This window comes from Rhinatrema bivittatum, chromosome 2 (assembly GCF_901001135.1).
Source record: "Rhinatrema bivittatum chromosome 2, aRhiBiv1.1, whole genome shotgun sequence".
Taxonomy (NCBI): Eukaryota; Metazoa; Chordata; class Amphibia; order Gymnophiona; family Rhinatrematidae; genus Rhinatrema; species Rhinatrema bivittatum.
Window position 1 is genome coordinate 125,896,651 of NC_042616.1, and position 12,910 is coordinate 125,909,560.

General features: G+C 49.4%; 1 protein-coding gene across 1 annotated transcript in view; it reads left to right on the forward strand.

Moving 5' to 3' along the window:
* Nucleotides 1-12,910, forward strand: part of EPC1 (enhancer of polycomb homolog 1) — a 321,654-nt gene that overhangs the window by 216,773 nt on the left and 91,971 nt on the right.

The following is a 12,910-nucleotide window of genomic DNA, read 5'->3' on the forward strand; positions in this document are numbered from 1 at the left end:
TATAACAGGTGTTCTCCCAGGACAGCAGGATGTAGTCCTCACGAAACCCACTCGACACCACGCGGTGTATTATTTTATGTTTTTGCTCGCTCTTTTTGCTACAAACAAGACTGAAGGGAGACCCCTGTGGACACAGGGATCATGGCATGCTGGGCATGCTCAGTGTGCTCAGTATGCCAGTCAAAAGTTCTAGAAACTTTGACAGAAATGATTTCCATGATAGGGTTCCGTCCAGTAACGACAGCCATATGTGAGGACTACATCCTGCTGTCCTGGGAGAACACCTGTTACAGGTAAACAACTTTGCTTTCTATGTATACATAGATATGCAGGGACCTGGTAGATGGAGATCACCTAACCTGGGAAATAATTTATTAATTGGAGTGTTAAAAAGCACTTAGAGATTGGATTCTTCTTAAAGGGACACTAATAGTGGCAAAATATGATCTGAAAATCTCTCGCTGGACTAGTACTATTGCCTTTTTGCATAACGTGCATTCTTTATCCTCTCCTATGTCCCAAAGTTTGTTTTTCCATTTTAAAATAGGCAGTTAGTATATTGACTCGGTATTTCTTTTCAATGTGTGAGGTATATAAAACTGAAGTTGAATCACTGTGTTGCAGTTTTATATAATAGATTTCTTTATAATTATTTATTCTTTTTTTCTTTTTATGGTGCATTCATACATGTGATACTCATTTTGGAGTAATAACCACTCCCTCTAATTTAATACCACTTATTTCATGTCACTGTTTTTCTAAAAAAAAGAAAAAAAATGAGAAAATTTGTATTCATTCTCTTACATGCAACTTTTGGGAACACCTCTGAAGAAATACAGCAATGAGTAATGAGTGTGTATAAGTGCTTAGTCCAGAGTGCTTGATATTTATTGAGAAAACTCTTTCATAAATATTGAAAGTACTCTCATACAACTAAATCTTAATCCAAAACCATAAGGATTAGCAAGTAAAAACTAACAATGGCACTTCTCAAGGTTCCTAAAACAATATGCAGTACAACACCTCCAATGTCCATACAAAAATCCAAAAAATAGAGGTGTAAATCTTCTAATCCCATTAAAGATCACATGCAATCTTTTAAACAATGAACATGGAATCAGAAATGTAAAAGTGCTCTAATTTATCTAATGTCTCTTACTACACAATAGGCTGTAGGCATTTTCCAATCCAACCCTTGTTATATTATCATTTACCAGTTCATTTAAAAACTTTATAACTTTTTAATCTTTATATCCCATAAATTCCATCTAGAAATCCCCCATAATATGACACCTCAATACTTCTTAAAAAAAAAAAAACTAACTCTGTTGAACATACTCGTTAAGTCATTTCAAACTCTTAACAGACTCTTAATGTTATGATACCGAGGTGTTTGGTGGATTCTCAGGGTCTACAGTGATGTTATGCTCCCACAGGGAGGAGCCCCATAGGGAACTGTAGCACCAGGCTAGACTCAGATGCACAAACACAGAGAATAGATCTTTTATTATACAGCTAGTGAGGTCCACCAGAGGTGGCAGTAGAGAGTAGGTGGGTGGTAGCAGTCTGTGATCCTTGGCGTAGGAGACCCGTCCCACAATGGTGGTGTAAGGCCCCGTTGCAGATGGTCCAGTAAGGCACTGTAGGAGAGACAGACTGGCAGATGTTATAATACACTCCCTTGTAGCTGAGTAGATAGATACAGTCTCGGCAGAGACTGGAACAGGTGGTCTCGGCAGAGGAGACCTGTTCCACAAAGGTGGTGTAGGGCCCGGTGCAGATGGGCAGCGAGGAGCTGTAGATGGACAGACTGGGAGAAGTTGTACTCACTCTCTGTAGCTGATAGGTAGTGTTCCAGCAGGTTGAAGAATTGGTAGCAGGCACCAGGATAGACACACAGGCCCTCGAGGAGCGAGTACCTGTATATAGGATAGGCACCTGGAAATAAGCAAAGGGCCCCCCGAGGAGCGGGTACCCAGATTAATAGAACCCCAGAGGGTGAAGGTAGCTTCCAGCAGAGTAGAACCAGCAGAGCAGCTTCAGACTGGAGCGAATCCAATCTGTTGCTAACTTGGAAAGAGTCAGCAAATGGGCAATCTTTTGAATGAGGAAGCAATGATGTCACTCGAGGGGGACGCCCCCGAGGCTCGCGCCAACACTGCTACAAGACACGAGGCTTGTGCGCCCTAGGAGGCCTCAGGTCAACAGGGCGGGACGCCACGCCAGAGCTGCTCCGGGGAAGCTCAAGGGTGCGGCAAGGAGACGCTACGGAGGCCATTCTCCCGAGGCTGGTGGAGGAGGCTGAAATAGAGGTGAGGCAAGACGGGCGAAGCCGTCTGAGGCCGACGGACGCAACACATTAACTTGCCCAGATAGTTAATTTACCTGACACGAGCCCATGTTTAAGAAGCAGTCTTCTTCAGGGGTCAAATATTCTTTCTCCTAGGACAAGCAGGATGGTCGTCCTCACACATGGGTGGCACCATCTGATGGAGCCTAGCACAGAAATTTTGTCAGTTTCTAGATCTTTGACTAGCACGCTGAGCATGCCACTATCCACGTGGGATACCTCTTCAGTCTCTTCTTTTCCACGGAACTATCCTCTCACGGTTGTGGAGCTTGTGCTCCTTTATTTTTTTTTTCTTCGGAAAACGCAATTTTCCTACACTGGGTCAGTCGCCATTCCTTCCGACTTTGTTAGCAGGCGACGCGGTAAGTTTTTGCCTTCTGTGCGGTCAATTCCCGGTAACGCCATCCCTCGGTGTCCACCAGTCATAGACTGCTCCCCGGCCATTTTTTGTCATGGTGTCGGGATTTTGTTGTTGCCCCAGTGCCTTTGGACTGTGTCCCACACGGATCACACGAAGTGTGTATCCTTTGCCTGGGGGCGTCATATGAAGTTTGAGGCTCTCGTTTTTGTGACCAGATGATCCCCAAGGGCAGGGCGCCCGCCTGGTCAAAATGGAGAAACTGTTCATGTCCAGGAAGTCTGAGCCCTCTACACCAATATCGGGAACATCAATGCCAAAGAGCCGAGGAGAACGTATGGACTTCCTTGATACTCAGTGCCGGGCAAGGACCAGGACAAGCACCGTGGGAAGTCCCGGAAACATCACCACCTGTCTCTGTATTCACATGGTGCCAGGCTCGTGTTGGCACCAACCTCTGCTGTGATGCCTCCAAAGCGACCCCGTGGTGAGGAGTTATTGCCCTCCATCGAAGCTGGGGGTCCGAGACGTTCCCCACCGATTCCAGTGCCGGGTACAGATTCCCCTCGGGGCCATGAAGGGATCTAGCTATGCCGCCGCCTCCTTAGGCTGCCCTGTCGGTTGCAGCCTTTGAGGAGGAGCTTGAACACAGGGTGCAGTTGGCGGTTGTTCCAGCCTTGTTGGGCATCGAGTCGCCGGAGCTTACACCCTTGATGTTGACACCATTGCTGGAGCGCATCGTTCTGCACGGCATCCTCCGCAGCTGATGCCAGTGGCCAGGGTGCCACCAATGCCGCGTCTTCCCAATTCCGTGGCTAGCATTGCCCAATCTGGGTCCTTCAAGGCCATCGTTGCCGTTGGTGCCTTTGGTGCCCAAGTCGTTGGGCCTGGGAAGGCCCCCACCACGGGCACCTCCAGGCGATCTTAGTAATGATGATTCCCCTTACGATCCATGTGGAGATGATACCTCCGAGTTTTCTTCCAATGACTCTGATGACCTTCGCTTGGACCCGTCTCCTCCAGAGGAGCGGCATCGGTCCCCTCCTGAGGACTTAACCTTTGCTGGTTTTGTGTGGGTCGTGGCTGAAGCCATTCCATTCCAACTTTTTACGGAGGAGGATGCTGGAGGTCCTACAGTTTGTAAATGCCCCAAAGGAGATAGTGGCAGTTCCCGTCCATGAGATTTTCAAGGAGTTGCTCCTTTGGATTTGGGATCACCCCATCTCCGTGTCTCTGAACAGGAAGGCTAATGCAGTGTACTTAGTCCAGCATGCTACGGGGTTTGAGAAGCGTCAGCTCCCATACTAGTCTGTTGTGATAGAGTCCGCCCTTAAGCGGGCCAAGTGCTTTTGAACCCCGCCTCCACCCCTCCAGGACAGGAGCACAGGATGCTGGAGGCTTTGGGAAGGAAAGTGTTTCAGGGTGCCATGTTGATTGTCTGGATCGCTTCCTACCGATATTACATGACGCAGTATTCTCAGAACCTATGTAAGCAGATCCAGGAACTGACCAAGCGTCTGCCTCAGCAGCAGCAGCAGGATGCTTTTTCAGTGGTGTTCCAGCAGGGTCTAGAATGCAGCAAGCAGGAGGTGCTGCAGGTGCACCACCTATGATTATTTTGCACCACCAATCATCATAGGTGCACCACCTATGATGATTTTGAGACTTCAGCCAGGGTGGAGGCTGCAGGGATTGGTGCCAGCCGGATGCCCTGGCTTAGGGCTTCTGATCTCTGCCCGGAGGTGCAGGAAAGGCTCACAGACCTACCCTGTACTGGTGACAACCTCTTTGGTGACAAAGTGAGGGATGCTGTGGCTCAGCTAAAGGATCATCTTGAGACTCTGCAGCATCTCTCAGCCAGTACGTTGGACCTGCTTTCCTTGGCCAGGACGTCCTCGTGTAAGGGGCCCGAGAAGGCCCTTCTACCGCCAGAGGAAATACTACCCTCCCGCAGCCAGGCCCAACCAGTAGGCTCTAGGGGCTGTTATATACAGCAGCAGACTCCTAGTCCTCAGCCGGCACCCCAGACAAGCTCTGCTTCTGGGTTTTGACTGGATGCGAGGGAGCATAAGCCAACTACCCATATCCTTGACTCAGAACCATCTGGTTGGTGGCCGGTTATGGTTCTTTCTGGAACATTAGCCCAGCGTTACATCTGACCAGTGGGTTCTGTCCATCATGCATCAAGGATACTGAATGAACTTCCTGGGTGTCCCTCCGGACTCTCCCCTCTGCTGCTCTTGGGGTCAGTCCTCACATCGGGAAATACTGTTGGTGGAGCTTGCCGCCTTGGTAAGAGCCAGGGCCGTCGAGCCCATTCCACTGAGACGGCGGGGGTGTTCTGTTCCCGCTATTTCCTGATTCTGAAGAGAACAAGGGGACTCTGTCCTATTCTGGACTTGAGAGCCTTGAACAAGTTTCTAAAAAGAGAAAAGTTCCAGATGGTCTTTCTGGGTACCCTGATTTCCCAGAAGAGATTGTCTTTGGAGTCTCAATCTAATAGGCGCCTACGCCCACCTCGAGATCTTCCAAAGTCACATGAAGTATCTGCGGTTTTGGTGGGCGAGCAACATTTTCAGTATAGGGTGTGCCATTCAGCCTGGCCTCGGCCCCCCCCCGTGTCTTCACCAAGTGTCTGGCTGAAGTGGGGGCATACCTCCACAGGTTGGGGGTGCATATGTTCCCCTACCTGGATGATTGGTTGTCAAGAGCCCCACCTAGGAGGGAATGGTGCAGTCTCTGTGCTTGACTGCTCTGGTATTAGAGTCCCTGAGGTTTATCATCAATTACCTGAAGTCCCATCTCGACCCGTCGCCTCAGTTGAACTTCATTGGCGCCAGGTTGGACATGGCTCAGGTCCGAGCGTATCTTCCCCGTGAATGGGCAATCAGTTTGGTGTCCATTGCAGGAGTGATCCATCAGAGCCAGCAGATTTCGGCTTGCCGCATGTTGCGAATCTTGGGACACATGACTGCGACCGTTCATGTTACTCCCCTTAGCTCACTTAAATATGTGCAGAGCTCAATGGACCTTGCGTTCCCAGTGGTGGCAAGCCTCCCAGGATCTCCACATCTGCATCTGCATTTCTCCGCCTCTCTGGCACTCCCTGACTTGGTAGCAGAGTTTGGCCAACTTGGAATAGGGTGTGCCATTTCAAAGTCCCTTTACCCAGATTGTGCTCACTATAGATCCGTCCAACCTGGGGTGGGGTGCCCATGTGGAGGGGCTCCATACCCAGGGTTTATGGTCTGCCCAGGAAGCTCAGGGTCAGATCAACTTCCTGGAGCTTTGTGCGATCCAGTATGCGCTCTGGGCGTTAAGGGATCGGCCTATCAACAAAGTGGTTCTGATCCAGACCGACAACCAGGTGGCAATGTGGTACCTAACAACAAACAGGGAGGTACAAGGTCATTCCTTTTGTGCCAAGAAACCGTTCAATTCTGGTTTTGGGCTCTGTCGTAATTCTGTGTTACGAGAGTGAAGAGGGACCTCACATGGATGCATGGATAGTGGCATACTCAGTGTGCTAGTCAAAGTTCTAGAAACTTTGACATAAGTTTTCCGTGCCGGGCTCCATCGGATGATTTCAACCATGTTTGAGGAATAACATCCTGCTGTCCTAGGAGAACGCCTGTTACAGGTAAGCAGCTCTGCTTTCACTAAGATTAAGGTGGCGACTGCAGCCTATTACCTGGCAGGAAACGACAGATAAATTAGAGCACTCTTACATTTCTGATACCATGTTCATTGTTTAATAGGATTATAAGTGATCTTTAATGACATTAGAATATTTGCACCTCTATTTTTTTGGATTTTTGTACTTCTCCCAGGACAAGCAGGATGGTAGTCCTCACATATGGGTGACATCATCAGATGGATCCTGTCACAGAACCCTTGTCAAAGTTTCTAGACCTTTGACTGGCACACTGAGCATGCTCAGCATGCCACTAACCCTGTGACCACACGGGGTCCCCTTCAGTCTTTTTTTTCCCGCGCAGCAGTTGCCTCGTGGTTTTTTGGAGCTCTGTGGGAATTTCTCTCTCAATTTTTCCTCACGGAATTTTTTTTAAGATTTCTTAAACTTTTTCCCCGTCCCGGGGTCCCCCATCGTATACCGACCTCTGCCGACGCTTTGGTAAGTTTACCGCGTTTTTGCGGTCGGTTCCCGGAGGTGTACTTCTCAGTGCCTGATGGCCACTGACTGCGTGCCGCCCCTTTTTCTCATCAAGGCGACTGGTTTTCGGAAGTGCCCCATGTGTCCGAGGACTATGTCCATAATGGACCCTCACTACGTCTGCGTGTTATGCCTTGGGCCTTCCCACGACATCCGTCGGTGCAATACTTGTGCACAAATGACCCCAAAAGGTCGCCGCACTCATCTGGAGAAGATGGGAGCACTTGTTCACCTCAAAGCACTCGTCTCCATCGACTCCAGGTAAGAGTGCACCGAGTCGAAAGGTTCCATGGTCTTCGACCCCCTTCTCCATGATGTCTCAATATTGAGGAGCCGGTGACCATCCGTCACCAACATCATCCCATTCTAAGACTTCAGCATCCTCGGCGCCAGAGAAGGACTGGGCCAAGCACCGCGAGAAACACCGGCACAGACACGCATCCTCATCCGGTGCCGGCACAGACATGGCAGCAGCATCTACCTCAGTCGAGACGCTTTCCAAAAGGGCCCAGGGAGAGGAGCCCCCATCCTCCTCTGGACCCGGGACCCCGAGGTGTTTCCCCACCTGCATTGGTGCCGGGTGCCGAGACTCCACAAATTCCTGTGGAACCTCCGGCAACGCCTAGCCTGCCTCTAACCCCGGGCGCCGTGTTACCTACGCCAGCCTTCCGGGAGGAATTGGATCGTATGATGGTACAAGAGGCAGTACTAAATGCCCTTCGGGGCTTCCAGTCACCACCGGCACCGGATCCGGTGCCTGTTAGGTTGGCTCTGCTCCTTGAGCGTTTAGACACCCTTATTGGTGCCCTTCCATCTGTGCCCACACCTTTCGGGATCATCTGCACCCAGCCAACCACCAATTCCTCCCCTGGTATCTGTTCTAGTTCCTGTATCTTCAGAAGAAGAAGATACAGCCCATGGTTCCTCTCCTCTCCAGGAGCCACCGATGCCGGAGCAGATTCCTGGACAGTCAGGGCTTATCCGTACCTCGATGTCCATCGAGGACACTGATGCCATCAGTGCCAGAGCCACCGTCTTCGGTGCCTCCTCATTTTCCATCTGGCTTTGGATTCCTACCACTATCTGGGGGCCCGCTGGGTGAAGGAAACTCACCATATAACCCTTGGGATGATGCTTCCTCTGACTCACAAGCCTCTGAAGAGCTTTTGTTAGAGCCTTCACCCCCGGAAGAATGGCGCCGCTCCCCTCCAGAGGACCTCTCTCCTTTGCCAGCTTTGTCAAAGAGATGTCCAAAACCATTCCATTCAAATTGGAAACTGAGGAAGATGCCAGACACAAAATGCTGGAGGTCTGCAATTTTTGGATGCTCCAAAGGAAGTCATGGCAATTCCGGTCCACAAGGTTCTTCTAGACCTCTTACACCGCATCTGGGAGCACCCAGGAACTGTGCCTCCAGTAAACAGGTTCAACAAGCCCCATGTTTTCAAAAGAGGCAATTACCCCACTAATCCGTAGTGGTGGAATCCGCTCAAAAGAAGGCTAAAAGATCTTGGCCTCACTCTCTGCCCCACCTGGGAAGGAACAGATGTCCATTGGATGCTTTAGGCCGCAGAGTTTCCAGGGCTCAATGCTATGGCTCGTATAGCGGCCTACTAGTTTTAAAGGACACAGTACACAGAAATCTCTGGAAACAAGTCCAAGATTTCTCAGAAACCCTACCTGACCAATTCCAAGAGGGATTATCCTCCATTCTTCAAAAGGGATTAGAAACTGGAAAGCATGAGGTCAGGGCAGCCTACGATGCCTTTGACACTGCATCCAGGTATCGGCAGCTGGAATTAGCACCAGGTGCTGGACTTGGCTGAAAGCTCTCTGACTTGCGCCAAGAAGTTCAAGATAAATTGGCGGACCTTCCCTGCACAGTGGACAATTTGTTTGGTGATAAGATTCAAGCGGCAGTGGCGCACTGAAAGATCACCATGAAACCCTGCGCCAATTGTCGACTGTCCCTCAGATTTCTCATCCACAGCCAGAAGAAGATTTAGGCGAGACACCACCAGAAAGCTGACCTATAGGCCACGCAAGTACTACCCCTCCTCTATCCCGTGCTAGAATGACCAGACCCTCTCACAGAGGCCAACCTAGTCAGCGCAGATCCCCCAAGGCTCAGCCAGCCCCCCAGACTGGACCTGCAGCGGGCTTTTGACTCCCATCTAGAGAGCAGCAGTCACGTCCCCCCCCCCCAACCACTTTTCCCGTGGGAAGCCGCCTGTGCCACTTTGCCACCAAATGGCACACAATCACCACCGACCAATAGGTTCTCTGTATTTATTTATTTATTTATTTATTTATTTATTTATTTATAGGGTTTATATACCGGAGGTTCCTGTATAAAATACATATCACCCCGTTTACAAGAAACAGAACTATCGGCTTCATTTAGGCGGTTTACATTGAACACTTGAACATATTAATTAACATTGAACATTGGACATTGAACATTGTATAGTAACCTACGGTTAACATCTGAATTTCCTTGCTGCCCTCAGACTCAGCCTCCACTCCCGGTGTGGAGCCTGAGCGATCACAACACTATTCCTCGAGGAATAACTCTCTATCCTAATGCAGTCCAGAGCCGTAGAACCGGTTCCCCGAATGCACAGCGAGGAAGAGGATTCTACTCTCGATACTTTTCCGATCCCGAAAAAACAACGGTGGCATATGTCTCATCTTGGACCTCCGTGCCCTAAACAAATACCTTCGCAAAGAGAAGTTCAGAATGGTTTCCTTGGAACCATGATTCCTCTTCTGCAACAAGGAGATTGGCTCTGCTCTCTAGATCTTCAGGAGCTTACGCCCATGAGGCAATATATCCTCTCATCAAAAATATCTCCATTCGTAGTGGGACACAGACATTTCCAATGCAGAGTGCTGCTGTTCGGCCTTGCATCAGCACCCCGAGTATTCACGAAATGTCTGGCAGTCGTGGCAGCATAGTTGAGATGGCACAGTGTCCACATCTACCCATATCTGGACGACTGGCTCCTCAGGAGTCCATCCAGGAAAGGAGCACTTCAATTCCTCCGTCTTAACATACAACTGCTACAGTCATTGGGATTTCTAATAAACTATCCCAAATCCCATCTGACTCCATCACGCAACTTCGCGTTCATCGGAGCAGATTCTAAACACCACTACGGCCAGAGTGTCCTTCCAAGGGACCACACAAAGACACTGTCCAACTTGGCCAAAACAGTATAGACTTGTCAGACAGCATCAGCTCGTCAGCTACTAACCTTACTGGGACATATGGCATCCACAGTTCACGTTACCCCCCAATGGCTCGACTAGCCATGATAACATGATGGACTTTAAAGTCCCAGTGGTTCCAAGCCAACCAGCACTTGTCACACATTGTCCACATAACCAGCCAGCTTTGTCACCCACTGGCTTGGTGAACATGGGAGTCCAATATCTACGGACAGGACTGCCCTTCCAACTACCAATCTGCAGATCACCTTGACCACGGATGCCTCCAGTCTAGGCTGCGGAGTCCATGGCAGCAGATTACAAACACAAAGGAACCTGACCAGGGCGAAGCAGACCAGCAGATACATTTTCTGGAGCTCCGGGCGATATGGTATGCTCTTTTCACACTCCGGATTGCTTATCCCACAAGGAAATCCTAATTCAATGGACAACCAGATAGCGATGTGGTAATCTCACAAGCAAGGGGGCACAGGCTCTACCTACTTTGGCCAGGAGGCAGCGCAGATCTGGACCTGAGCTCTCTCACATTCTATGCTGCCGAGAGCAACCTACCTGGTGGGGCATGCAGAATGTAATGGCAGACCATCTCAGCCGGACCCGTTCATCCCTACAAATGGTCCCTAGATCCCACTGTAGGCGAACAGAATTTTCCACCAGTGGGGTCGCCCGGACATCGACCTCTTTGTGTCCTTTCAGCAACTCATGCAAGTAGACTGCTTCTACTCTCTGGCACTGCAGCTGCAAGAACACCACCAGTGGATGCCTTTGCTCACTCGTGAAGCATGGGTCTGCTATATGCATACCCTCCTATTCCCTCATCAGCAAAGCTCTCGTGAAGTTACAAGACTGGGGCGCAGTGATCCTCATAGCACCTTAGTGGCCGTGACAAGTTTTGGTTCCGCCATTCCCCATTCTACGCGACTTCTCAGTCCAGCAGCCTCTTTGGCCTGGGCACGGTGCCAACCCTCATAACACAGACTGACAGAGTGTTGCGTCATCCGAGCCTCCAGTCTCTATCTCTAAACAGTCTGGATGTTGAAAGGTTGATTTTACAATCCCTTAACCTTTCTAATGATGTGTCCCAGGTCCTCGTAGCTTCACGAAAGATTTCTATTCGAAAATCTTATACCGTTCAAAGTGGACAGGTTCTCCTTGTGGTGCACGCTAAAGGGACCTGATCCTTTTCCTGCCCCACAACAAGGCTCCTGGACTACCTCTGTCACCTCTTGGAGTCTGGCCTACAGACTTCCTCCATCAGGGTATATGTAGTAAGTACCATAGCCGCTTACCACAAAGGTGTAGGAAATGCCCCAATTTCGGCGCAACCCCTTGTAGGACGCTTTATGAGAGGCTTACTACAGCTCAAGCCTCCACTGTGTCCCCCAATTGCAGCATGGGACATCAATGTTGTGCTAGCAGGGCTCATGTGACCTCCGTTCGAGCCCCTACAATCCTGCGAGCTGTGACATCTCACTTGGAAAGTTATTTTTCTAGTGGCTATAACATCAGCTTGCAGAGTTACAGGCGTTGGTAACATACCTACCTTATACAAGATTTCTCCATGACAGTGTAGTGCTCTGCACTAACCCTAAATTCTTGCCAAAGGTGGTCTCTGATTTCCGCTTATATCAATCCATAATACTGCCCAACTTTTTTCCGAGGCCTCACTCACACCCAGGTGAGCGGGCCCTGCATTCCTTGACTGTAAGCGTGCGCTCGCCTTTTATTTGGACCGCACTGCAGCCCATAGGAAGTCCACCCAACTCTGTCTCATTTGATAAGAACAGACTGGGGGTTACGGTGGGCAAGCAGACCCTGTCCACCTGGCTGGTGGACTGTATTTCCTTCTGCTACCAACAAGCGGGTCTTCCACTAGAGGGATGCGTGAAAGTGCATTCAGTGAGAGCCATGGCAATGTCAGTAGCTCACCTCCGTTCTGTACCTATTGCTGACATCTGTAGAGCTGTCACTTGGAGCTCTCTCCATACCTTTGCAGCTCATTACTGTCTCAACAAGACTGGCAGGCAAGACTGCGTCTTTGGCCAGTCTGTACTGCGTAATTTGTTTTGAGTTTAATAACCCAACTCTTCCTACCTACAGCCTACTGTGAAATTCAGGTTGCCCTCAGTAACCAACAGCACCACTGTTGTTGTGCCTGTTGCACATTGTTGGGTGCTGCTTCGTTCTGTTTAGTCGGGCATCCTGTAACTCGCTATTCACCCATATGTGAGGACTACCATCCTGCTTATCCTGGGAGAAAGCAGAGTTGCTTACCTGTAACAGGTGTTCTCCCAGGACAGCAGAATGTTAGTCCTCACGAAACCCACCTGCCACCCCGTAGAGTTGGATTCACAGACGTTTTATTATTTTATTTTTCGCTCATACGTTTTGCTACAAACGAGACTGAAGTGGGACCCCGTGTGGCCACAGAGTTAGTGGCATGCTGGGCATGCTCAGTGTGCCAAAGTTCTAGAAACTTTGACAAAAGTGTTCCGTGACAGGGCTCCATCTGAAGATGTCACCCATATGTGAGGACTAACATCTTGCTGTCCTTGGAGAACACCTGTTAAAGGTAAGCAGTTCTGCTTTCTCATGGTTCACAAAAAACCCAGTGCTAAGAACTGAAAAGGTTTCTATGAGCCATGGAATAAGTGCCATTGTTACTTGGTTTTGAATAAGATTAATTTCAGATTTTTTGAAAATAAATTTTTCTCAATAAGTATCAAGCACTCTGGACTAAGCACTTTTATACGCTCATTGCTCCATTTCATCAGAGGTCTCCTCAAAAGTTTGTCCA